Genomic DNA, 23,887 nt, shown 5'->3' on the forward strand with positions numbered 1-23,887 from the left:
GTGCCCCGCACCAACTTAGCGCAGCGATTTCTGCCTCCCCACCCTCCTCCTCGACGCCCCTCGTTTCTTTACTCCCGGCCAGTTCACCCGCCCCCTCCCAATTTTCTTTGGCACTCCCTACCGTTTCAGCTAGCACTACCCCTAGTCAGGAGATGTCAACGCCGAGTCGAGGCGCAGGTAGCGGACTGCTCTCACAGGTACGGAAGTTGCTTACGCGTTCTACCGTTGGTTTGGATGAGAAAAGTATAGTAGCCAACCAGGCGTGCCAGTGGGCTAGGAATAACATTTATTCGTTTGAGGACATTTGGTCCACAATGAAAGATTTTGAGCCTTTGATGCAACAGCACGCTTTGTGGCACATGTCAAATGTACTAATATCGCTATGGGAGCAGGGGTATGGAGGTGTGGCTCCGGCGACTTTACGAGATATACAGAGTGGAGCCTACAGAACGAATACTGGGGTGAAGGAGGTGATGCGCAGTCTACGCGCTTTATTACAGTATAGAAATGAATTGCCCTCTGCAGGTGTGCCCCATTTTCCAGGTATACATCCAATGCGTGAGGTGCACCCTATCTTTCATCCCGAGATACCCGAGATGGTAGATCCAGTCACGAATGCTGTCACCAGGAACAGGGTAGATGCACATTTCCAGGAGCAATGGGTGTATACGCCATGGAAGAGAAGTGAGGTACTGGCCTTAAAGGCACAGTTGCCAGATTCTAGAAAGAACCCGACTGCATATTATAAAGAGTTGACGGAAGCCGCGTCTTCCACAGTAATGACTTTAGCTGATGTTGAACTTTTTTTGGGCTTCTGGTCCCAGTCGATGTATGGTGGCAGGTGAAGGGTACGGATCATTTGGAGGAATTGGGTGGTACGTGGAAAGAGTTGCAGGATTGGGACAAGGAACGTAAGCCAGGGGAAAAGCCAAAAGGTGAGATTCTGGCGTTACCGGGGCGAATAATAAGGTACATGCACACTCTCATTCCCCCGAAGAAGGTAGACTGGGACAAGCTGACTGCTTGCAAGCAGAAAAAGGATGAGGCAGTATCGGATTTCTTTACGAGGTTTGAAGAGACGTTTATGGATTTCAGTGGACAGGATGTGTCACAGGACGGAGGGTTACGACTCTTTGTTAATAGGTTTGTAATGAACTTATTACCAGAGATTTCGGCAAGGTTGCAAGCGTCGGAGAGTACGTGGACGACGTCCTCTCCCTCCGGTATTCTTAGTATGGCTCAGTATTACGAACACAGAGAGAATGAAAGTAAGGACAAACAGGAAAAGAAGGCTAAGGATTTGAAGACGAGGGTTTTGTTATAGCAGGTGTCTAGGGGACGAGGGAGAGGTGCTGCTCCGGGACCAGGAGGCGGCGGCTATGGTAGAGGCGACAGTAGAGAGAGACTGGGACCGAATCAGTGTGCAAAATGTAAGCAGGAGGGGCATTGGTGGAGGGATTGCCCTCTGTTTCAGTCGAATGCCGGTTCAGGACGAGGAAGAGGTAGTGGTGACTCTGGGAGACAGAATGTACGGTCAGATGGGGGCGGGAGGCCAGGAGGAAATTACTTTGACAATGGTGCAGACAGGCAACAGCTACAAAGGGGCGGTGGTCAGTATTACAATGATGACTACTCTGTGGACGATTTGACAGGATTCTCCCATAACTAGGACAGCGTAGGACAGAGCGAGGGACCAGTGCCTGTGGAAGTTGATCAGAGGGGACCCTATGTCGAGGCGGACTTATTGGGGTCTCAGCAGAAATTTCTAGTGGATACGGGTGCAATGAAAAGTTCAGTGGCTCATTCTCGGGTCCCCGGGGCGGCTCTGTCTGGCAAGAACAATATCTCAGTAGGTTTTTCAGGTACCCCGGTGATTAGCCCCATTTCCAAACCCCTTACACTTACGATTGGCCCTTTCACTGTTGATTCACCATTTTTATTGACATCAAATTGTGGAGAGAATTTACTGGGTTTAGACTTATTGAAGAGGTTGCACGCCACTATTTATTGTTCTCCGGATGGCGTGTACCTCACGCTAGGCCCGACTGTTGCTCGCCCACTGCAATGTTTCTCTAAAGACGATCCGCTACCACCCGAATTCAAAGGAATACCCGACAGTTTGTGGGCTACAAATTATACAGATGTGGGTAAGATGGATATTGCCCCAGTAACAATAAAGGTTAAGGTGGGAGCGAAATTACCCAGGGTACCACAGTATAGAATTCCTAGGGAGGGAGAGAAAGCCCTGTTACAAATAATACAAGATTTGATTCAGTCAGGAGTAGTGGAAGAGACAGACTCGAACATATGTAACAGCCCCATACTGCCGATCCTTAAAAGACGGTCGCCTGATGCTGCAGATAATACTCCTGATGTTTATAGGTTTGTGATTGATTTGCGCCATGTGAATAAAGTAGTGGAGCCACAATATCCGGTGGTGTCGGACATCACTACGATATTGACAATGATTCCCCCATCTGCTAAGTATTTTTCTGTTTTGGATTTGAAGAATGCTTTCTTCAGTATCCCAGTACATGAAGACAGCCGTTATCTCTTCGGATTCTCATTGGCTGGCAGAAGCTTTAGGTTTAAGAGAATTCCCCAAGGTTACACAGAAAGCCCGAGCATATATAGTCAAGCACTGAAGGCACAATTGGACGAATTGGAACTTCCACCTGGCAACGTTATGTTGCAGTACGTGGATGATATCCTGATAGCATCGGATGAAGAGGAAGGTTGTCGGGATGCTACGATGAAATTATTGCATCATTTGGCCAAGAGGGGGCATAAGGTGTCCCTTCCAAAATTCCAATATTGTCGAACGGAGGTTACCTACCTAGGTCACCTCCTTTCGAAAGTGGGGAGGAGATTGACGCCAGAGCGCATAAAAGCGATAACTAACATGAAGGTACCTAACACGCAGCGAGAGGTGCGCGCATTCTTGGGCATAACATCGTATTGTCGCCAGTGGATACCTAACTATGCATTACTAACAAAACCCCTATTGTATCTGACTACCAAAGAAGTGCGCGAACCCCTACCCTGGACCCCTGCATGCCAGGAAGCGTTCGAGTCACTAAAAACTGCTTTATGTTCTGCACCCGTTCTGGGAAAACCTGATTACCAGAAGCCTTTTGTGCTTTATGTACACGAGGCGGAAGGTTGCGCGTTGTCTGTCTTAACACAATGTTTCGGAGGGAAGCAGAGACCCTGTGCTTACTTTTCTGCGATGCTCGACAATGTGGCAAGAGCGCTGCCGAGCTGTCTGAGAGCCACGGCGGCTGCTGCGGTCTCTATAAGACAATCGTCAGGGCTCGTATTGGGTTCAGACCTCACAGTAATGGTACCACATGCTGTGGACATTTTGCTAAACAGAACACAGACGCAGCATTTAACTAGTGCTCGTCTTACCGGCTATGAGATGACCCTCTTTGCACCCCATGTGACGATAAAAAGGTGTGCTACACTGAACCCTGCCACATTGCTACCTATCCCGACAGATGCAAAGGACGATGACATGCATGACTGTTTGTTTCGGACAGAGGAAGAGACAAAAGGGAGGGTGGATCTGACGGACAAGCCCTTAGATGAGCCGGATGGGGAACTGTATGTAGATGGGTCTTGTTTCAAGCTTGCAGATGGTACATCGACGGCAGCATATGCGATAACGACATTACAGACAGTAGTGGAGACATCTAGAATACCTTACAATTCGGCCCAGGCTGCAGAAATTATAGCTTTACTGAGGGCATGTGAACTGAGTGAGGGACTGGACGTGAACATTTATACTGACAGCCAATACGCCTTTGGTGTGGCTCATAATTATGGGCGACTGTGGGCAGAACGGGGATTTCTGACTTCACATGGACAACGCATACAGCATGGTCCGCTGATATTACGATTGTTAACAGCATTGACGTTACCCAAGCGACTGGCTGTGATAAAGTGCAGCGCGCACAAGACAATAGTGGATGATGTGGGACGAGGCAATGCCTTTGCAGATCAAACGGCAAAAGAGACTGCTCGGACAAAACTACCACGGATGTTTGTGGCAGGCCCAGCTAGATGGGTACCAGATGTTAACATGTTTGCAGATACTGTACAGAGTGTAAAGAATATACAAGAGAAAGCGACTGAGGATGAATTGAGGACATGGAAAGATGGTGGGGGGCGATTGGACGCTGATGAATGTTGGACAGATGTGACCGATAAGAGACGATGGTTACTTCCGAACGCATATGTCCTCCCAGTGGTGACGATGGCTCATGGGCCGGCACATATTAGTGCCAAAGGTATATGTAAGCTGCTGGACCCAGTGTGGAGCAATAAAAATATCTCTAAAGTGGCGACTCACTTGGTCCAACAGTGTATGGTATGTTTGAGGCACAATCCAGGAAAGGGAACGCCTGTCCCAGTAGGAAATTTTGCACCCCCCTCTTTCCCTTTTGAGGTGATTCAGATGGATTATATTGAAATGGAAAGGGTTAATAATCTCAAATACGTCCTGGTGGTTGTATGCTCTTTTAGCAGATGGGTGGAGGCATTTCCAACAAAAGATTGTACAGCCATTTCTACTGCTAAGATGTTGATTAAAGAGTATTTTTCCCGCTTTGGATTGCCTAGGGTGATCTGGAGTGATAATGGCACATCCTTCAATGCTGAATTGATGAAACAGATATGTAAGGGCTTACAGATTTCCCAAAAGTTTCACGCGGCCCAACACCCTCAGGCCGCGGGACTTGTGGAAAGATTTAATGGAACATTAAAATTAAAAATGGCCAAAATACAGGAGAGTACGGGACTCCGTTGGCCAGATGCCCTTCCTTTAGCCTTGCTTTCTACCAGAGTGACAGTTAATTCCAAAACGGTGTCTCCCCTTACGAGGTAATATTTGGCCGCCCTGCCAACGTTTGGGGAGTACCCAGACCCAAATGTTTTTCAGAAATAGAGTATCCTCTGTTGATAGACTACTTGTATGCTTTGACTAAAGATCTTCGTTCTATTCATCAGCAGGTAGCAGACACCTTGAAGCCGTTGCCGGAGGGGCCTGGACACTCCATTCTACCTGTAGATTGGGTACTCGTGAAAAGATATCAGCGGAAATCCTGTCTGGAGCCCAGATGGTCGGAGCCAAGACAAGTACTACTGACCACACGTACCGCACTTCGAGTGGAGGGCAGAAAAGCGTGGACGCACGCATCGCATGTAAAGAAGGTCCCGCTACCGCTACCCTACGACAAGTGGGTAAGAGAAGGCATTGCTGATGAGGAACATGAGCAGTTACCCAGATATTTTCCCTTCTCGGATGCTTCACTGAGGGGAGAGGAGCAAGGTGAAAAGACAAACGCAAAGTCACATGCAGAACAAAGTGCTTCAACAAGCTCCGTTACTCCCGTTGCTACTAGTGAAGAGGCATTAGAGAGTCCAGTTCATGCTACGGATGCACCTGTTTTGTTCACTGACCCTGAAGTGCGAGGGAGCACTCGCTATAATCTGCGGCCCCGAAAAAGGTGAAAGTGTGCTGGACTGAACACTGGAAGAAGGGCTTAGTGGAGATTCTGTTATACAAGAAGATTTAGTGGTAGGAATGGACTTGTAAGAGCCCTGGTGTTTAGCCGAAGATTCTGTTCTATGAGACTATAGAGTGGTGTGGGGCCCAGATTAAGTGCTCCTCTGTTACAATTGCTGAAATTGCTGTGTGTCAAGCGACGTGGGATTAAGGTATGGACAGTAAAAGCCTGCCTGTGAGGCTTTGAAGGACACAGGGAGAAGATCCCTTTTTAGGGTTGAAGAACCCCTCTGGCCGGTTTTAGGACTGTCTGGGACTATTTTTTTAGAGTATCTTTTCCATTTTTTTTATACACTTTTGCAATTTTTAACATGCACCCTTTTGGCCGCCCCATCCCTGATGAGGAGCAGCCCTTTGCGGCTCCTCGAAGATCTTTGCCTGCTTCCCCTTGGTTGGCCCTTTCCCGGAGGGGAAAAATAGTACTCCTTCTTATAGTGCTCATTGCCTTTCTAGTGGCTCTTGGTATATTGTTTTTCTTGGATAAAGCCTATCCCGTACATGTGTTTGCACCCACCCCTACTGCTGTTCTTGAACATAACATTATTACTGTGGATTATGGTGAACAAATGCTTAGACGAGGTTACAAAGAAAATGTTTTTATAAAGACTTTGCACCATGCTCATGCAACAACGAACATGACTGATTGTTGGGTCTGTGGGCTTCTGCCTTCTGCTGCCTACAAAAAGGATAGATTTCTAGCTCTTCCATTGACACCTGTGAATAGTTGTGTGGGATGGTATACACTCATAGGTCTCGTCAAATATTTTCAACAGCCAGATTTTATGACTCCACGAATGCAAGATAGAGGTTCGACAATGACAATGCGAGTTCGCCCTATGCCCCCCTCTTCCCTTGGACGGTTGTATACTGATGGACGTTTTGATCAGACATTTATAGAGACATGTGAGAAAAAGGTGGGACGGTTTTTGATTCCAAACGATACTGACAAAGTTAGAGACAGTTTTTTACAGCTGAATTCCTCCCTGTCCTACAGACACCCACCAAAGGGAAATGGTAGTGTTAAGTCTTTAATACCCTTGGCTGCAGTGGGTCTATCACCATTGTTTTGTATAGAGGGTAGGGGCCCCATTAAGGTTGGCAATAGTTCTTGTAATATAACAGCATCAATACGTTTACCCCTTAGTCCATCTTTAGTTACTCCCCCCAGCATTTATTTTGTGTGTGGGGATAATGGGTATTTGTGGTTGCCTGAAGGGTGGGGTGGGATATGCTACCTAGCCTATATGATTCCACCGGTGTATGTGGCACCTTCTGACTATCACAAGACTCATCGTAGGTTTCCCAGTTCACCAGAACAGCGTAAAAGGAGGGAGCTCCAGGTCGATGATGTAGACCAGACTGACACTTCCCTACAACAATGGACTGATTTTTCTAAGGGTCTTTTGCCTTTCTGGGGTCCGATATTTAACAGTAGGGCCATTCGACGACTGTCCAGGGTCATGGAAAAGGTAGTACTTACTGAAGCTGACATAGCGACTAACATGTCTGTTGAGATTCAGGCTATGAGATTATTTACGATCCAGAATAGGATGGTGCTTGACGTCATCCTGGCTGATAGGGGCGGGGCCTGTCGCGTCATCGGAACGTCTTGTTGCGTGTATATTCCAGACTCAGCTCCGACAGTTAATTTAGCAGTACAGAAGCTCCATAGATTAGCGACTGAACTTCATCAGGATAACGGAACATGGTCCTTACAAGGGTGGCTCTGGGGTGTTTTCTCCTCCTGGGGTTGGAAAATATTGATGGGTTTAGTTGGTGTGGTGAGCATACTACTGACGTGTTGCCTCTGTGTATACTGCCTTCCCCCATGTTGCTCAATGTGTGCTACAAATTTGCGACAGCAAAAGAAGGTGTCTGGTCAATATACTGCCTCTATCGTTACTGAACTTCCTGATACACATTGGATGATGTTCATTGAAGATGATATTTTTGAATAAGCATGATGCCCTGCCCTTAGAATGGTTGTGAAGGCGCTACCTTTTGGCAAATAAATGTGTGGCTGCAGTTAGCCAATGATGCTAAAAGGAGGGACTGATAGAATTCACTTTTCGATGCCTCACCCATCCCTATTTTCATATGTGAGTTAGCATCATGTGACTAACTGATGAAGTGCGTATATATACACGTGTTTGCATTACTCTTGCTTGTTACATTATTATTCAATTATATGTGTGATGATATTAGTTCCTTAGCTTAGCCCGTGTGCCTCCATTTTGTATATCTCCCTGAGCCTGCGCGTCGCACTCGCTCATATGCCCCTCCCGTAGGAATAGAGAATTTGACTAAGACAGCAGTTTTCGTTTCTCAGCTAACTGTGGCCGAAACTAACAAGTCTCTTATCAGTACTGTTCTCATGCACCAGAGACGCTGAGGCTTAGCTCAGCGGCCTTGTGCAAAAGATAGCGATGTATCCCTTGCAGGTGCAGATGCCTTCTGTATGAGGACATTGTTCCTCTGTCTGGGTTTCAGTAATTTTCCAGAAGGGGCGTACCCCAATGTACTGTACTGCATTATAATGTATTGCTGTGATGATGTGAGTCAGTCCTCTCGTTCGCACTCCTAGGAGTGAGGTCGGACAGGGCCCTCTCATATGAGTGTGTTTTGCCTAATAAAAGACTATTGTTTATTCTTCTCCACTGTCCGGCTGACTTTCTACAGAGTTACTATAGGTGAGTGCGGTAAGTCACTCGGGTGGATTTGAGCCACGCTTATCAAGACTAAACTACCAAGCCAATTCTTCACCAGAAAGGAGACAAGCTACCGGGGACCGGTTTCGGGCATTTCAGCCGTCTTCGGCCCGGCTTGCTTGAATCCTGATGGTGCAGTGAGAAAGGGACTCATGTCTGAGTATACCCTGCCACACCTATAGTGGCCAAAAACGATTCAGAAAAGGGGGTGGTGATGAACAGAGTGTCTGAATTAAGCAGACCACTCTTACCCAGTCCAAAGATCAGGGCTTGATCCATCACCGTTATTTATCTCACTGCACCATCCCAGCTCAGAACCTGGCTATATGCAAATCAGTCTGTCCCTTGCCCAGTGCATCATGGGAACAGGGCAGACTAAACTACCAAGCCAATTCTTCACCAGAAAGGAGACAAGCTACCGGGGACCGGTTTCTGGCATTTCAGCCGTCTTCGGCCCGGCTTGCTTGAATCCTGATGGTGCAGTGAGACAGGAACTCATGTCTGAGTATACCCTGCCACACCTATAGTGGCCAAAAACGATTCAGAAAAGGGGGTGGTGATGAACAGAGTGTCTGAATTAAGCAGACCACTCTTACCCAGTCCAAAGATCAGGGCTTGATCCATCACCGTTATTTATCTCACTGCACCATCCCAGCTCAGAACCTGGCTATATGCAAATCAGTCTGTCCCTGGCCCAGTGCATTATGGGAACAGGGCAGACTAAACTACCAAGCCATTTCTTCACCAGAAAGGAGACAAGCTACCGGGGACCGGTTTCTGGCATTTCAGCCGTCTTCGGCCCGGCTTGCTTGAATCCTGATGGTGCAGTGAGAAAGGGACTCATGTCTGAGTATACCCTGCCACACCTATAGTGGCCAAAAACGATTCAGAAAAGGGGGTGGTGATGAACAGAGTGTCTGAATTAAGCAGACCACTCTTACCCAGTCCAAAGATCAGGGCTTGATCCATCACCGTTATTTATCTCACTGCACCATCCCAGCTCAGAACCTGGCTATATGCAAATCAGTCTGTCCCTGGCCCAGTGCATCATGGGGACAGGGCAGACTAAACTACCAAGCCAATTCTTCACCAGAAAGGACACAAGCTACCGGGGACCGGTTTCTGGCATTTCAGCCGTCTTCGGCCCGCTTGCTTGAATCCTGATGGTGCAGTGAGAAAGGGACTCATGTCTGAGTATACCCTGCCACACCCATAGTGGCCAAAAACGATTCAGAAAAGGGGGTGGTGATGAACAGGAGCTTGTTTCCTTCCCAGTATAAGAATTGGCTTGGTAGTTTGGTCTGCCCTGTTCCCATGATGCACTGGGCCAGGGTCAGACTAATTTGCATATAGCCAAGTTCTGAGCTGGGATGGTGCAGTGAGCTAAAAAACGGTGATGGATCAAGCCCTGATCTTTGGACTGGGTAAGAGTGGTCTGCTTAATTCAGACACTCTGTTCATCACCACCCCCTTTTCTGAATCATTTTTGTCCACCATAAGCGTGGAAGGGTATACTCAGATGTGAGTCCCTTGCTCATTGCACCATCAGGATTCAAGCAAGCCGGGCCGAAGACGGCTGAAATGCCAGAAACCGGTCCCCGGAAGCTTGTTTCCTTCCCAGTATAAGAATTGGCTTGGTAGTTTGGTCTGCCCTGTTCCCATGATGCACTGGGCCAGGGTCAGACTAATTTGCATATAGCCAAGTTCTGAGCTGGGATGGTGCAGTGAGCTAAAAAACGGTGATGGATCAAGCCCTGATCTTTGGACTGGGTAAGAGTGGTCTGCTTAATTCATACACTCTGTTCATCACCACCCCCTTTTCTGAATCAAAATGGTAGGTGGCATTTGATTAAAAAATGGGTGTTTTTAGAAACTACTAGTCTGATGAAGACAAAAAATTGCATTTCCCAAACACATATAAAGCTGTAGGTCACAAAAAATGTTTGGGCGGTCATCATAATCCTTCTTAGCTGATCACAAGCATGATGTTGTCACTATTTTACACTTTACTAATAGTTTGGGAGGATATTCCTTGAGCAGAAGTAGCTCTTATTGTAGGAGAGGTTGAAGACCCCTGTCCTGGAATGTGAATTTCGAGAGCAATATATAGTCCACTGTCCGTACCATGAAAAAATTGAAGATCAGGATTGTACAGCATTTCAGAACCATAAAGAACAAAGATACACCTAGTCCAATTGCAAAACATTAGTCGGAACAAGATAATAGTAACCCACATAACCCAAACTTCCATGGCATCAAACATATTTTGAAAAATCTACATGGCAGAAATCGTGAGAAGACTCAACAGAAGAAGAAATCAAAAATTGTTTTGTTATTGTGGAGATAGTTACTCTGGAGACATAACCAGGGTGGAGAAATGTTTTCTCACTTCTAATGATGCCCAGTGATTTGATTAGGGGATTTTCTTATTCCTATTTAACATCTTGTCCAATGATTTATTGATGTGGCTACAACTCTGAACTCAAAGAAAGGTTGAGACATTAGAACTTTGCAGAAATTTGGTACAATTATATGGGGCCCAAAGACTGATCACTTGATTCTATTCACTTTGATTGAATTTTTATTGACAATAGCTTGAAATGATTGTCATTGAGCAAGACTTAGACCAAGAATTTACATTCTCCATGGTTTTGAAAGAAGTAAATCATGATGCAAGGATACCATACATAGGTGATGTGTGTTTTACAGAAATCCAGGAAAGGTGAATGCATATTTTATTTAGGAGACCTACACTGATCATTTACACATACTGATTTTGACAGCATACAAATACATTTTTCTGCAGTATTCCCAGGATTCTGACCTATTCTACCAAGACAAGGAAATAACAGGACTGTGACTGGACTCTGACATCGCAGCCTGTGGTGTTTTGTGCATCCATAGCCAGTCATTACTCAGGTGTGGTCACAAACTTTAGACAATTTTCGGCATGCATCAACTCTGCACGTCATGGGGGCGTTGTGAGGAGCCAACGATAATGGCCGCTTAACCCGAGAGCTCCTCGGAGCCCAAACCCCTTACCCCGAGCATATCCGCCAAAATCCGGTGAGTCCGCACTTCCCTTGCACCGCTGAGCTGACGAAGAGAAGTGACACCTGCAGATCTTGCCCCGGTCTCGCTGCCTGCTCCCGGAGCCGAGCTGTGGGCTAGAGTCCTGGGACCGAGTTTCGGAGTGGAGCGCTGGTGCACGCCTGGGCGGCCGGAGAACTACGCGACGACCCGGCTTTGCGGCCTATCTGGAACTCAGCCAGGGCCGCGAAAGGCAACACTGGAACTGCACCTCAGCGGGGCCACAGACTGAGGGGCAGCCCGAGACAAGCCCCTGGAATCATCCGCCTGGAGGCCCACTGCAGTGCAACCGGGTGAAGGTTTTGACGGCGAGGGGCCCAGAACTTGAGGGCGGCCATTTGCCCCTGGGGCAGCGCAAAGTGTTGGGCAAACGGGAGGTGCACTGCTTGCCCCACTGGAGGGCTCCGCCACACCACGAGCGCCCACCGGAAGTATTGTTCGGGTCCATAGCACACAGGGGAGCAAACAGCCTTGTGAGCCATTGCGGACCCCTGCAGAGAGTTGGGGCGGGCCCCGGGGCCTGAGGCACCTGCTGCCCGCTGTTAGAACTGTGGAAGGGCGAAACGCCCACTTTCGAGGCCAGGGAGACAGCGCATTGGTGGCTGCGGGACATCTTTACCTCCCTTGCAAAGTGACGGCTGGGGGAGGAAGCGCCGGAAGATCTGATCCATGTGGAGACTGGTACGTCATTGAGACTCCTGTTTCCGCCAGGGGCCGCCAGGGGTGGCAGTGCCTAGCCGGTTGACTGGGTGGTCTTGCAAACGACTCGGAGTGAGAGGGTCCAGTGCAGGGGGAGCACGGGAGAAAGGGAGCAGCATCCGAATATCCTACGCTGCGTGAGAGGTACAGTGCGCCACTACCATGAGGCCCAAACAAACCACCGCCACCCAGTCCAACAAACTGGACAAATATATGGTGCAGAAGGGGACGCCGCAAATGGAAGGCGCGACCAGGGACTCGACTGGGCAAAAGGATCCATCCCTGGCATCCATCATGACCGCCATTCAAACGCTTGGAGCAAATCTGGAAACCAAGATCGACAAAGTCTCTATAGAGGTCAACCTCCTGCGTGCGGACCTCGGTAAAACCTCGGAAAGAGGCAAGACTAATGAGCCAGATATCCGAGTACTCCAAACATCTACAAAAGCCATGGAACAGCGGATTAACGAACTGGTTCACCAGCATCGACAGGTGGCCATGCGACTCGAGGACCAAGAAGGGAGGGCCCGCAGAAGCAACGTTTGCGTGGTGGGTGTACCGGAGGAACTGGAAGGGCTCAGCGTGGAACTCTTCCTGGAAGACTTGATACTAAACCACCTTAAGCCCAAACGGCTGTCGAAGATCTTCATAGTTGAGCAGGCCCACCTCGCACCCATCCCTAAACCCAAACCAGGCGCGCCGCCCAGGACGATTATCGCAAAGATCCTGATAGGGACGCAATCCTCCAGGCGGCCAGGCTGATGGGGGACCTGCAGTGTGAAAATGCCACTATTCGGTTCTTTCGAGATTTCACTCTCCAGGTACAGAGGGAGCCGCGATCTTTCGCAGGTGTCAAAGCAGCTTTGAGGGAGCGCGGAGTCAAATATATGATGTTTTTTCCGGCCAAGCTTAAAGTCATCGCTGGGGGCAAATCCTTATTCTTCACCTCCCCATCGGAAGCGCAAGATTGGATCGACCGGGAATTCACGAGAGCTGGAAACCGGACGGAGGGAGAGAACTGGAGAGACAATTGTGTCGCTTCGCCAGCATCTGCAGCAGAGAGATCAGACGTGGATGAGCAGAGCCAATGCTCCTGGAGGTCGAGATCCATTAGTCCTCAGTGGGGGGCCCAGAGAGAGGGAGCAGACCCCTGAAGGCGACAGTTCTGCCGACTTGGACATCTACTACTGTAAAGTATAAGGGGACTCAGCACTGGAGGGCGGGACATATGCACTTTTACTAGATGGCTAGGAGCTTGGGGGGGGGGGCAATATGGTGGGCCCAAAAGGGAGATGGGCTGACTCCAGTACTACACTATCGCTTAAACCCCCCTCGTCCCTTGCCTGATCGGGCGAACTGTATAGGCCCCAGGCGGACTAGAAGTCTGGCTGCAATGGACAGGGGACTGCCGCTGCATGACTGAAACTTTGGCTGTGCGGGAATGTGGTCACTACAGTGTAACAGGAATTGGATCGGGGGGGACGGGGCGGCTGGAGTTGGGGCCGGTGCACGCTTCCTACTAGAGTTCGAGCGGGAGGGGGAGGCTTCCTCACTCCCGGGTGGGTTCGGGGCGAAAGGCGCTCTGCTAATTGGGGATGTGGGTTGTTCAAAGCCTGCGGAGCAGGGTAGCAGGGTGGGGGGGCAGTTGGGGAGGGGGAGACTTTGCCTGTTTTGGGATAGTTGGGGGCACGATGGGAAGGCAAGGGGTGGGGGGAGGTGGAGGAGTTGGGGGGAGGGGATGGTGGGATGGGGGTTGGGTGGGGGGATTGGGACAAGTTTGGTGGTGTCACAACTGAATTTTGCAATCATCATAGTGAGCTGTACCAGGATCCTCGGGGCATCCATTGCAGTTAGTAGTGAATGTTATTATGAGGTGGGATAAAAGCCTCAAGTTTATGAGCTGGAACGTCAATGGACTGGGGGACAAACTTAAAAGAACCATAGTGCTGCAATTTATAAAACGTCACCTGCCAGACGTGGTGCTCCTCCAGGAGACCCACCTACTGGGTAATTCATGCCATGCACTGAACATGTGGGGGTACTCATTAGTGCTACATGCCGGATTCACCACAGGGTCCCGGGGGGTGGGCATAATGACACGTCACAACCTCCCACTGGTTGTAGACCGCACAGGCTCTGACCCCTTTGGTCGCTATGCTGCTATATCGGGTAGATGGGAAGGCCTCAGAGTTAATCTGGTCACTAGCTACACCCAATCATACCTGGACTTGGGGAAACTGCTCTTATCCCTTCCGGAGGGGCAGCTTATAGTGGGACGAGATTTTAATGCACCTCAACAGTCACCCCCACAGAGACATACCGCAGGGCCACAAGTGGCTAGCTGATTTCACAGAGACATTTGGCCTTACTGACATATAGAGATTCAAGCACCCGACAGAGTACCAGTACACCCTCTTTTCAGGCCCCCATGGCACCTTCGCCCGCATAGATTATATGTTGGCACCTATACATCAGGGCACCACAGTGCAGTCAGCCACACATTTAGCACGAGGCATTTCGGACCACTCCCCGTTAATGGTGCATCTCACGCTAGGAGAAAGGAGGGAGGGAATCACAACGCTGATTAACGCTTGATACCTCCGTAATGAGGAAACTAGACAGAAACTGACTCTGGCGATCACTCACTACTTCGAGAACAACGACGGCACGGTTGACTCCTCGATGGTGCTGTGGGAGGCTTTCAAGACAGTGCTTAGAGGGGAGGCCTTCTCGATGATAGCAGGTCACCGCAGGGAAAGGGAGGAACAATTGGCCACGCTAGAGAAGGATCTTCAGGAACTGGAAGCTGCGGAGCTCACTGAGCACGCTCCAGGAACCTCACATCAGCTGCAACTTAAGAGGGCGGAATATAGGGCACTGGCCACAGATGCTGCTAAACAAGTACTCAGAGACAGGGAGGGAAGAATCTACGACCAGGGAGACAAAGCAGGAAAGCTCATAGCGTGGCTGGACAGAAAGCAGAAGTTGCAGAAAGTGGTGGTAGGGCTCAAGACAGAAGCCGGGGCGGTTATCACAGAGCCCATGAGATAGTCAAGGAATTTGAGCAGCACTACCGGAAAGTCTATAGTACAGGGTCTAACCTGCCAGAGGAAGACTCCGTAGACCTGCTCACTGACATCCGTCTTCCTACCCTTACGGAGGCAGAACGCGATGCTCTAGAGGCGCCGCTCACGGTCGAGGAACTGGCTCGAGCTATTCGTGACCTGCACTCGGGGAAAGCCATGGGGGCCCAACGGGTTACCCATTGAGCTTTTTAAGCTCCAACCGGACGGCCTCAGCCCCTTCCTGAAACAGATGTTTTGTAGAGAGCAGGGAGAAGGGTGCACTGCCGCGTGATCAGCGCATAGCAACTATAGTGGCCATCCCCAAAGAAGGCAGGCCGAGAAACTCCTGTGCCTCTTATCGGCCTATATCCCTACTGAACACGGAACCCAAAATCCTGGCAAAGGTATTGGCCAACAGGCTCAAGCCGGTCCTGCCGACACTGGTCCACCTGGACCAGTCAGGCTTCATTCCACATCGCAATACGGCGCTCAACCTCCGCCGGCTTCATGGGGTACTGAGGCTTAGTCACAACCTCGGGGAAGATGCAGTGGTAGTGTCGCTTGACGCCACTATGGCGTTAGACATGCTTGAGTGGCCGTACATGATAGCCGTCCTCCACAAACTGGGCTTTGGTCCTGAATTCATCGGCTGGGTGCGGCTCCTCTACTCCGAGCCTCTGGCACAGGTAACGGTCATTAATAAGGTCTCCGAGGTCTTCACCCTAGAGAGAGGGACACAACAGGGGGGCCCCCTCTCGCCCCTACTTTTTGCTCTGTCTCTAGAACCACTCGCGGCCTGGATCAGGTAGGACCTCTCCTTGAAGGGGATCAGGTGGGCCGACGGCTGGGATGACAGGATATCTCTTTATGCGGACGACGTCCTCCTCTATCTCACCAGACCTCGTAAGTCCCTAATAGTGGCCATGGATATCTTCAACAGCTTTGGCAGATATTCTGGCTATAGGATTAACTGGGGCAAGTCGGTGATGTACGTCCTACAGGGTGACCCACCGGCAGTTCCCCGGAACTGCCCACTTACGGTGGCCACTGACGGGTTTCGATGCCAGGTTTTACAGGAATCTCCTATCCCCACTACAGCGGCTCAAGAGGGACTCTGTCTCCTGGAGGAAGCTTCCACCGTCCCTGCTAGGACCGGCGTCGCTCTTTAAAATGATGGAGTTGCCGAGATTTTTAGACGCCCTGCAGAAGCATCAGGAATTGGTCCCGCAGTCCTACTTCAAGGCTACTGAAACCGCGCTAAGGGAACTCCTGTGGTCCGGAACGTCCCGCATCTCCCTGCACAAACTCACGCTGGGCTGGTTTGGTGGAGGCATAGCGCTCCCGGACATTCGCAAATACTACTGGGCCGCACATCTTTCGGCCATTAATCAGGACACGTATTGCGATGGTAATGACCCAGGGTATGGGAGGGACAGGTGGCTCTTGCCGGGCGGGAACTTTGAAGCAGCCTTGTATTCCAAACCTGGAAGGTACCAGTTAACTGGACCGACCAAACACTCGGTCCAACTCTGGCACGTGGTGCAACGTAACCTGGGATGGGCTGACACCCTAACTTTGGCTACTCCGCTCTGGGTTTCACAACGGCTGGGCACCCTGAACCAAACGAAAGGATTCCGTAACTGGGACTTGATTGGGATCTCCCATATCAGAGACCTCTGGGGACCCGAAGGAGTTGTGTCCTTTGCCTCGCTCCAACACACATACGAGCTTGCACAAACAGAGTATTTTAGGTATCTGCAGGTCAGGCATTCCCTACAATCCAACATTCCACCGGGAACTATGCCACCTGACTCGTCCCCCATGTAGGACAGACTGCTTGACGGCCACATACCAGAGCACGCCATCTCCCTTACATACAAAAAGATTATCAATAACTCCCCTGACATACTGCAACCCCTTAAAAGGAAGTGGGAGGCAGAAGGGTTGGAAATAGACGAGGAGGAGTGGAGGTTTGCTCTAGCATCCCCTAAAGAAGTGGCCATTCCGGCTAGACTTAGGCTCATTCAGCTTAAAATCCTCCACTGAGTCTACATCTCGGGGACTAGACTGCAATTAATGGGCCGCAGTGAGGATGGGCTTTGTAGGAGAAGATGTGGAGGGAGGGGGACATTCTTCCATATGCTGTGGGATTGCCCAGTGCTCCAGCAATATTGGCTCAGAATACATAGGTGCATGCAGGAAGTGTGGGAGGTGGAGCTACAAGTCGAGACGAAGAGGTGCATCCTGAATATCTGGGAGCCCACAGATCTGTCGCCCCGTGGGAGGCTTTGGGCCACGCTGGGTTTCGCAATCGCAAAGAGAAATATAGCTAGGCAATGGGGGGGCAGAGGAACCACCGAAACTGGGAGCGTGGAAGAAGGACATGGACTGGTGCATGCTCCAGGAGAAGACAGTCTACGTAGCCAGGGGATGTCCCCGGAAATGGTCTGAAATTTGGTCTGCATGGAATGAGTATAGGGGCCATATATGTGAACCCCCCCATGGTACCCCAATTGACGAACCGCCCGCACTGCAGAATGTATAAATAATGCCCGGCAACACCATTTTTGAAATGTATATTGCCAAAATGCCCTGATGTCTGAAGGTACAACAGTATCTATTGTAGTGATTAACTGTGACACTCACCACTGTTGTTTTTGCTTTCTAAAATAAAAATATTAAAAAAAAAACTCTGCACGTCATTAGCATACATAAAGGCTTGTGGCCTCTCCACAGTGGCCTCTCCGGCAGCGCTGTCTTGGCCTCAAGTGGCCTACGTGTTGTCTTAGTTCACAGTACTGTGCAATCCTTTATTTATTTATGGTATTTATTTTTGCAGTTTTTAGATAGTGCAAACAAGGCCCGAAGGCATTAGAGCGCTTTACAAGAGAGCTTGAAGTATGTTCTGGTTAACAAATATCATAAAACAGCCTCCTAGCTCGAGAAAAACAAGGAACAAACAGTTCATACCAGGAGGAACATTACAGGATAAGAAGTAGTATGCCAACCATTATAGTAAAGCAGCAGCAAGTAACCAAGAGAGCAAAAAGAACAAACATTTCGTAATAGGAAAGACAGGTCAAGTCAACATAGGAGATGGGAACAACAATCCCCACTTTAACCAAAGTGTCTCTAAAATAGGAGAATTTTCAAATCCCTAATATGAACAGACAATAGGTTGTGCGAGGAGCTGGTGGGTGGGAGTTTTGAAGCCTTGTTGCACTATCAGAGAATGCCCAGCTCATGCAGCATTCGTGCCTGAGGTTCATAAGAGAATGCTCGTCTCATGCAGCATTCTTGCCTGAGGTTCATAAGAGAATGCCCGTCTCATGCAGCATTCTTGCCTGAGGTTCATCAGAGAATGCCCGTCTCATGCAGCATTCTTGTCTGAGGTTCATCAGAGAATGCCCATCTCATGCAGCATTCTTGCCTGAGGTTCATCAGAGAATGCCCGTCCCATGCAGCATTCTTGCCTGAAAAGCGAAGGTTCAAACAGGAGGGACGCAGCATTTCTTGATCCTCGTTGAGCTCCAGACTTTCAGTTTTCAACCAGGTAGGAGGCAGTGGCGCTGTGGAGGACTTTACGACTAATGCATGCAATCTTAAAGTGGGCTCTTGCATGGAGGGAGTTCCATTGCAGGGAGCAAAGAACAGGACAGATGTGGCTACCTCTCCGTGGCCGGTCGCAGAGAAGGCAACTGCATGGAGCACTGCCCTCAGAGCAACTAGATGCACCTTAGAGAGACCACAGTGGAGGGAGTACCATCATCTATTCTGGAAAGAACCAGTGTCTGGACCACAGGTTTCAAGCCTTGATCACAAATGAACTGCCAGAGGCCCCAGAGAAGACTTAACTATGACACAGGCTTTTGGCCATGGTGGAGATTTGCCTCTGGAGGTCTAGATGGTTTTTACGGATAAATCCCAGAGATTTGCCATCCTCCACAATGGCTGGTTTGCTGAACTGCAGTTCAGGGGAGACAAAGATTCTAGATACTCTTGGACAGAGAGTTTGGATATTTTCTTAGATATTCAGTTTTAGTTCGATTTTTTGATGGTGGGTAGTCATGCATTTTTTAAACTTGTCGATGGTGAAGGAGAGAAGGCAGATGCCTTCAGGGAAAGATATCTTCAGGTAGAGCTGGGTAGCATCTGCATATTGATGATAGAGAAATCTAGATGTTCTCATTATCTTGCCAAGAGGTTCAAGATATGGATTAAACAGGGCTAGGGAGAGAATTGAGCCCCATGTTTTAGGGTGGTGTTGCTCTAGGCAGAGCTCCATACGTTCCCTACCTGATGGCTAGACAAATAGGAGTTAAACCACCTTAGGTTTGTCCCATCAAGGCCCATCCATCCCTTCAGGATGCTGATCAGAGAGTGGTAGTTGACTGTATCAAAGGCAGCCAGATGGCCCAGGAGCCTAAGTAGACACAGCTCCCCGAGTCAAGGAGACAAAGGATCACCCTCATTTTGCAGAAGGGCCATTTTTGTCCAACAACCCTGCCTGAAGTCAAATTGGGAAACCTTGAGAATGTTAATGAGCTGGATTTGGAACGATGGCTGTGATACTTCACTGCGTTCTAATACCTAACCTAGGAAGGGTGACTGTGTACCTGCAGTCTTAAATCTTTTTTCCTTCCTTTTCATTCAGTCTTTTCATTCCTTTCATGTACATACACCCCCCTCCAATTTTATTTCCCTTCTTTATGCCCATCCCTTTTATCTTATCCTCCTTTTTTAGGTCAAAGCCTACCAGACACCGCAGCTGTTTGGTTGCAAAGAAATTTTAGGAAGTTGCTGAACGCTTCTGCGGGAATGCATTTTTCCCATTGCTCGCACTTTCATCTTTGTAACTCACATTTGCTCGCTTTTTATTTGCTGGCTTTATTTGTGTTAGGCTGCCCTGCATGTCTTTGTCTCTCCAGTGGAGAATAGTCTGCTTACCACCTTCCTCTATGGCTGACTTCTTGTATTGTTCTTTGAATGTTTACTTCCTCAGAACTCTTTTTTTCTTTTTCGTGAGTCCCTCCACAAGAGTACATGTGTTTTTAGTTGTTTCCCATGTCACTAGTTCAGGAAGCAGTAAATGTGCTGTACTTCTTTGAAAACGTTTTCTACCTCACATCTTTGTGCTTGACTGATTCTACTTCATCAATCTTGCGTGAATGCGAAGTACAATGATCTATCTACAAGCTTGTTTATTTTGGTCAGTGCTCTTTACTGATAGCTTAACTTAAACAATCCTCTTCCTCAATTTCACACCCATGGCATAGGTGATGTAAGAAGGCAAGCGGGGTATTGTAGCACACCCAAAATAACCACTCTGGAGTTCAGAAGTGAATAGGCAATAAACAGGCCTTGAAAGTTTGTTTTTATCTTGTCACGTTTGCTGTACATTCAAAGACAGAAGTCAAATGTTAGGCTCTGTCCAAGGAGGTCAGTGTTTACTTTTTTGCTCTGACTGCAAAGTGAGAGGATTTAAATAACCAAGAGAGTAGCCAGAAAATTAAAATACCTCCCCCCCAAGACTTTGAACCAAAACTCTTATGGCACTAAGAAAACAGACTAAGTCACCACAACCCTCCCCAGAAGAGCTCTCTTGTCTCTTTCATATAAGCATCTGATAGACCTGACAGCTTTAGGATGGTCTTACCCCAACTTCTTACATTTCCTCCCTCCGTTACTCTGTGCTCGTTTTTGCTGGCTGCAGGACTCTGTACACTCTACCACTGCTAACCAGTGCTAACGTGCTTGTGCTCTCTTCCCTAAACAGGCTGACATAGGCTCATACCCAATTGACATATTTAATTTACTTTTTTTGTGAAAATCTTTTTATTGAAACCATGCTCATCATACATTGTATACCATCGAGACATATCAAATGTCGTAATACATACATGGCAGTCAAGCAGCGACCATAGCCAAAAGCGGAACATTAATCACAATTGGTTGGGGTGCTTTTATGGCCCATCACACTTTCTTTGTAGGCGTCCCTCTCCCACCACTCTTATAGAACCCTCTGTCACCTGGAACACACTACCCACTCATCAATAGCCCCTGTAAGCCCACCATGCCTCCCACATCTTTTCCCACTTCCTGGGGAAGCCCCTGCTTTGGTAGACTATCTTTTCTTCTCTCCATCTCCCAACCCGTGAGTCGCGGCGGATCTAGACTACCTCTTGTTCTTGCAATATTCCGCTTGAACACCTCGCGGCCAGCAGCAGCCAAATTTTCAAATACTTTGGCCTTGGCTCCTTTCCTGATAAGTAGCCTCCTAACAATTTCTCAGGCCGTCACTGCCGGGCATGTGTGTGCAGTTTACTGCCACTTCGACTTGGCATTTCAAACTAATTACAAAGCCTTGAACTCCCCTTTTATTATATATAAGTCACCCCTATGGTAGGCCCTCAGTAATGCAAAGGGCAGGGTGCTATGTAAGTAAAAGGTAGAGCATGTACGTTTATGTTTTTACCTGCCCTAGTAGTGACAAACAGCTAAATCTGTTTTCACTGTTGTGAGCCTATCCTTCTCAAAGTGTAGCACCAAGAATTCCTTAAAATATCTCTAAGCTGCAATTCCTGATCAGAGAGGAGTAGCGTTTTCATGTTTCATATATTTGGAATTGTAATGATAAATCTTCTTTCTTTGTAAACTCAGATTTAACATTACTATTTTAAGATATGCCACTTTTAGTAAGTGGACAATTCTCTACTCTTACTGCTCTGTTTGCCTTACAGACTTTCTCTACTACACGTCTGGGCTAGGTGACAGTTCACTTAGTGCATGCCCTTTAGACAGTCACAGACACAGGAAGGGCTGGGTGTGATATAGCACCCATCTGCATTCCGATGGGACTTCCTGGGCAGGTGGGAGGAAGGTGCTCACCCTAACACTTCAAAGGCTAGTGGCCTGACCCCACAGAAAGGACTGATACCCCTCCCCCCCCCGACTGGTAGTATGGAGTGGGAGCTGGGTTGAAAAGGATACTGGGGCACTTCAAAATCACGTTTTGTAGTTTACCTCACATTAAAGGCACGTTTGAGTTATGAGGTCAGCTGGCAGGAAGGAGCCCAGGACTTAGGCAGTACTCCAGTTGTTGTTGACTTTGGGGAATATAAGACACCTGGTGAAATGGCTCTATAGAGAACTGTTAGAAAGGATGCAGGAACCACTTCTAGCTCTGAGAACTACATGGGCCGCCATACTGGGATGTGGGTATCCACGAACACGTGCCTGAAGTTTACACAAATTAATTGTACTCAATTGACCTATATAACACCCCATAGACTACAAGTCATTTATGGTGGCGAGCCAAGACCCTGCCCCAGATGTGCTGTATTGGATGCTGATTTTGAACATATGACGTGGAGTTGCCCCAGCATGTGCATGTTTTTGGGAAGAGGATGGTGCGTAAATTGACCAGAGTATTAGGTTGCCCACTTTCCTGTTCCTTGGGCTCATGCTTGCTGGGTCTGTTCCCTAGACCCAAAGCAAAGAAAGTGGAATCCTGGTTCTAAGAGTTGGCCTTGGGGTTGGCTAAGAGGCTCATGGCCCTTGAATGGAAGTCGGAGGTGGACCCCCAGCTGGAGACTTGGACACGAGTAGTGATGGACTGGGCTCGGGTGGACAAGAGAGCCCTTATCAGGGAAGATGCTAGAGGAGTGCGTAGGTGCCCTATCACAGACCTGTGGTCTGAGATACTGCACAACAGGGAGGGATGCCCTGGAGATGCCGATTGTATAGTAGGAAGCGAGGGAGGCAGTGAAGACAGACAGGGTAGTCCCTAGCAGGACGGGTTAGACACTGGAGTCTCAACATAGATGATCCTCCAAACTAGACACAAAGAGACCTATATCCGACCCCGAAAAGAAGGGTCATACCCTTGCTCATATGCTGGTCCACATGTTCAGAGACAACGGTGACACACATCACAGGATGAGAGACGGCTGCAGCATGCACCCGTGAACCTTGATGTATGTACACATGTGCACACACTCCCAATGCCATGAATACACCTCTTTCTCTCTTTAGAGTGCTAGATTGATGTATGGTGGACTGGCAGTAGACCAGCCCTGATATGGACCGCAATGACCCTTGCGGTGATAGTTAAATTACACACAATGGTTGTAAATTGTTTTGGGTTTTTTCCTTTTCCCTTTCTGGATTGACTCTTTAAATGGCTACTGCAAAGGACTTGTGCTAGCAATGGCATAATGCACTATGGCATTGGAGACAGACTTGTGTACTACCCTATTGCTTCAGTGGCCTAAGGTTATCAGGTGGGCAATTCCCCTTGGGCTGGCGATTGGTTTGGCTTGGCTGGCCAGGACACTCAAATTGCTGAACAAATTAGATGGTATAACTTTAATTGTAAGTGGAAGGCTAATGATAGGTTACCCAATTGTTTCCTACGTTGCCTTAGACTAATGGAACATAATGTTGTGATGTGCATTGACTATATTGGGACAGTATAATGCAAAATGCTAATAAAAATTGTTAACAAAAAAAAGGCGCATTTGGGTATAAGTATTGGGCCTCTGAACCCATCAAATCTGACACTTCTGGATCTTGCACTGAACCTCTGTCAGTGGATTGCGGTGCTGCTCAACAGACTCAACTGGACTGCCTTTCTAGAAGGACTGCTTTCCTGCTTGTTGCTCTGCTATTCCTTCACTCTGCTGGAAGAAGAGCTGGACTCTATCTTCCTTCCAAAGTGATCTCTAAGGTATTGTTCACTTGACTTCTGTTTCTGC

Source organism: Lissotriton vulgaris, chromosome 11, assembly GCF_964263255.1.
Source record: "Lissotriton vulgaris chromosome 11, aLisVul1.2, whole genome shotgun sequence".
Taxonomy (NCBI): domain Eukaryota; kingdom Metazoa; phylum Chordata; class Amphibia; order Caudata; family Salamandridae; genus Lissotriton; species Lissotriton vulgaris.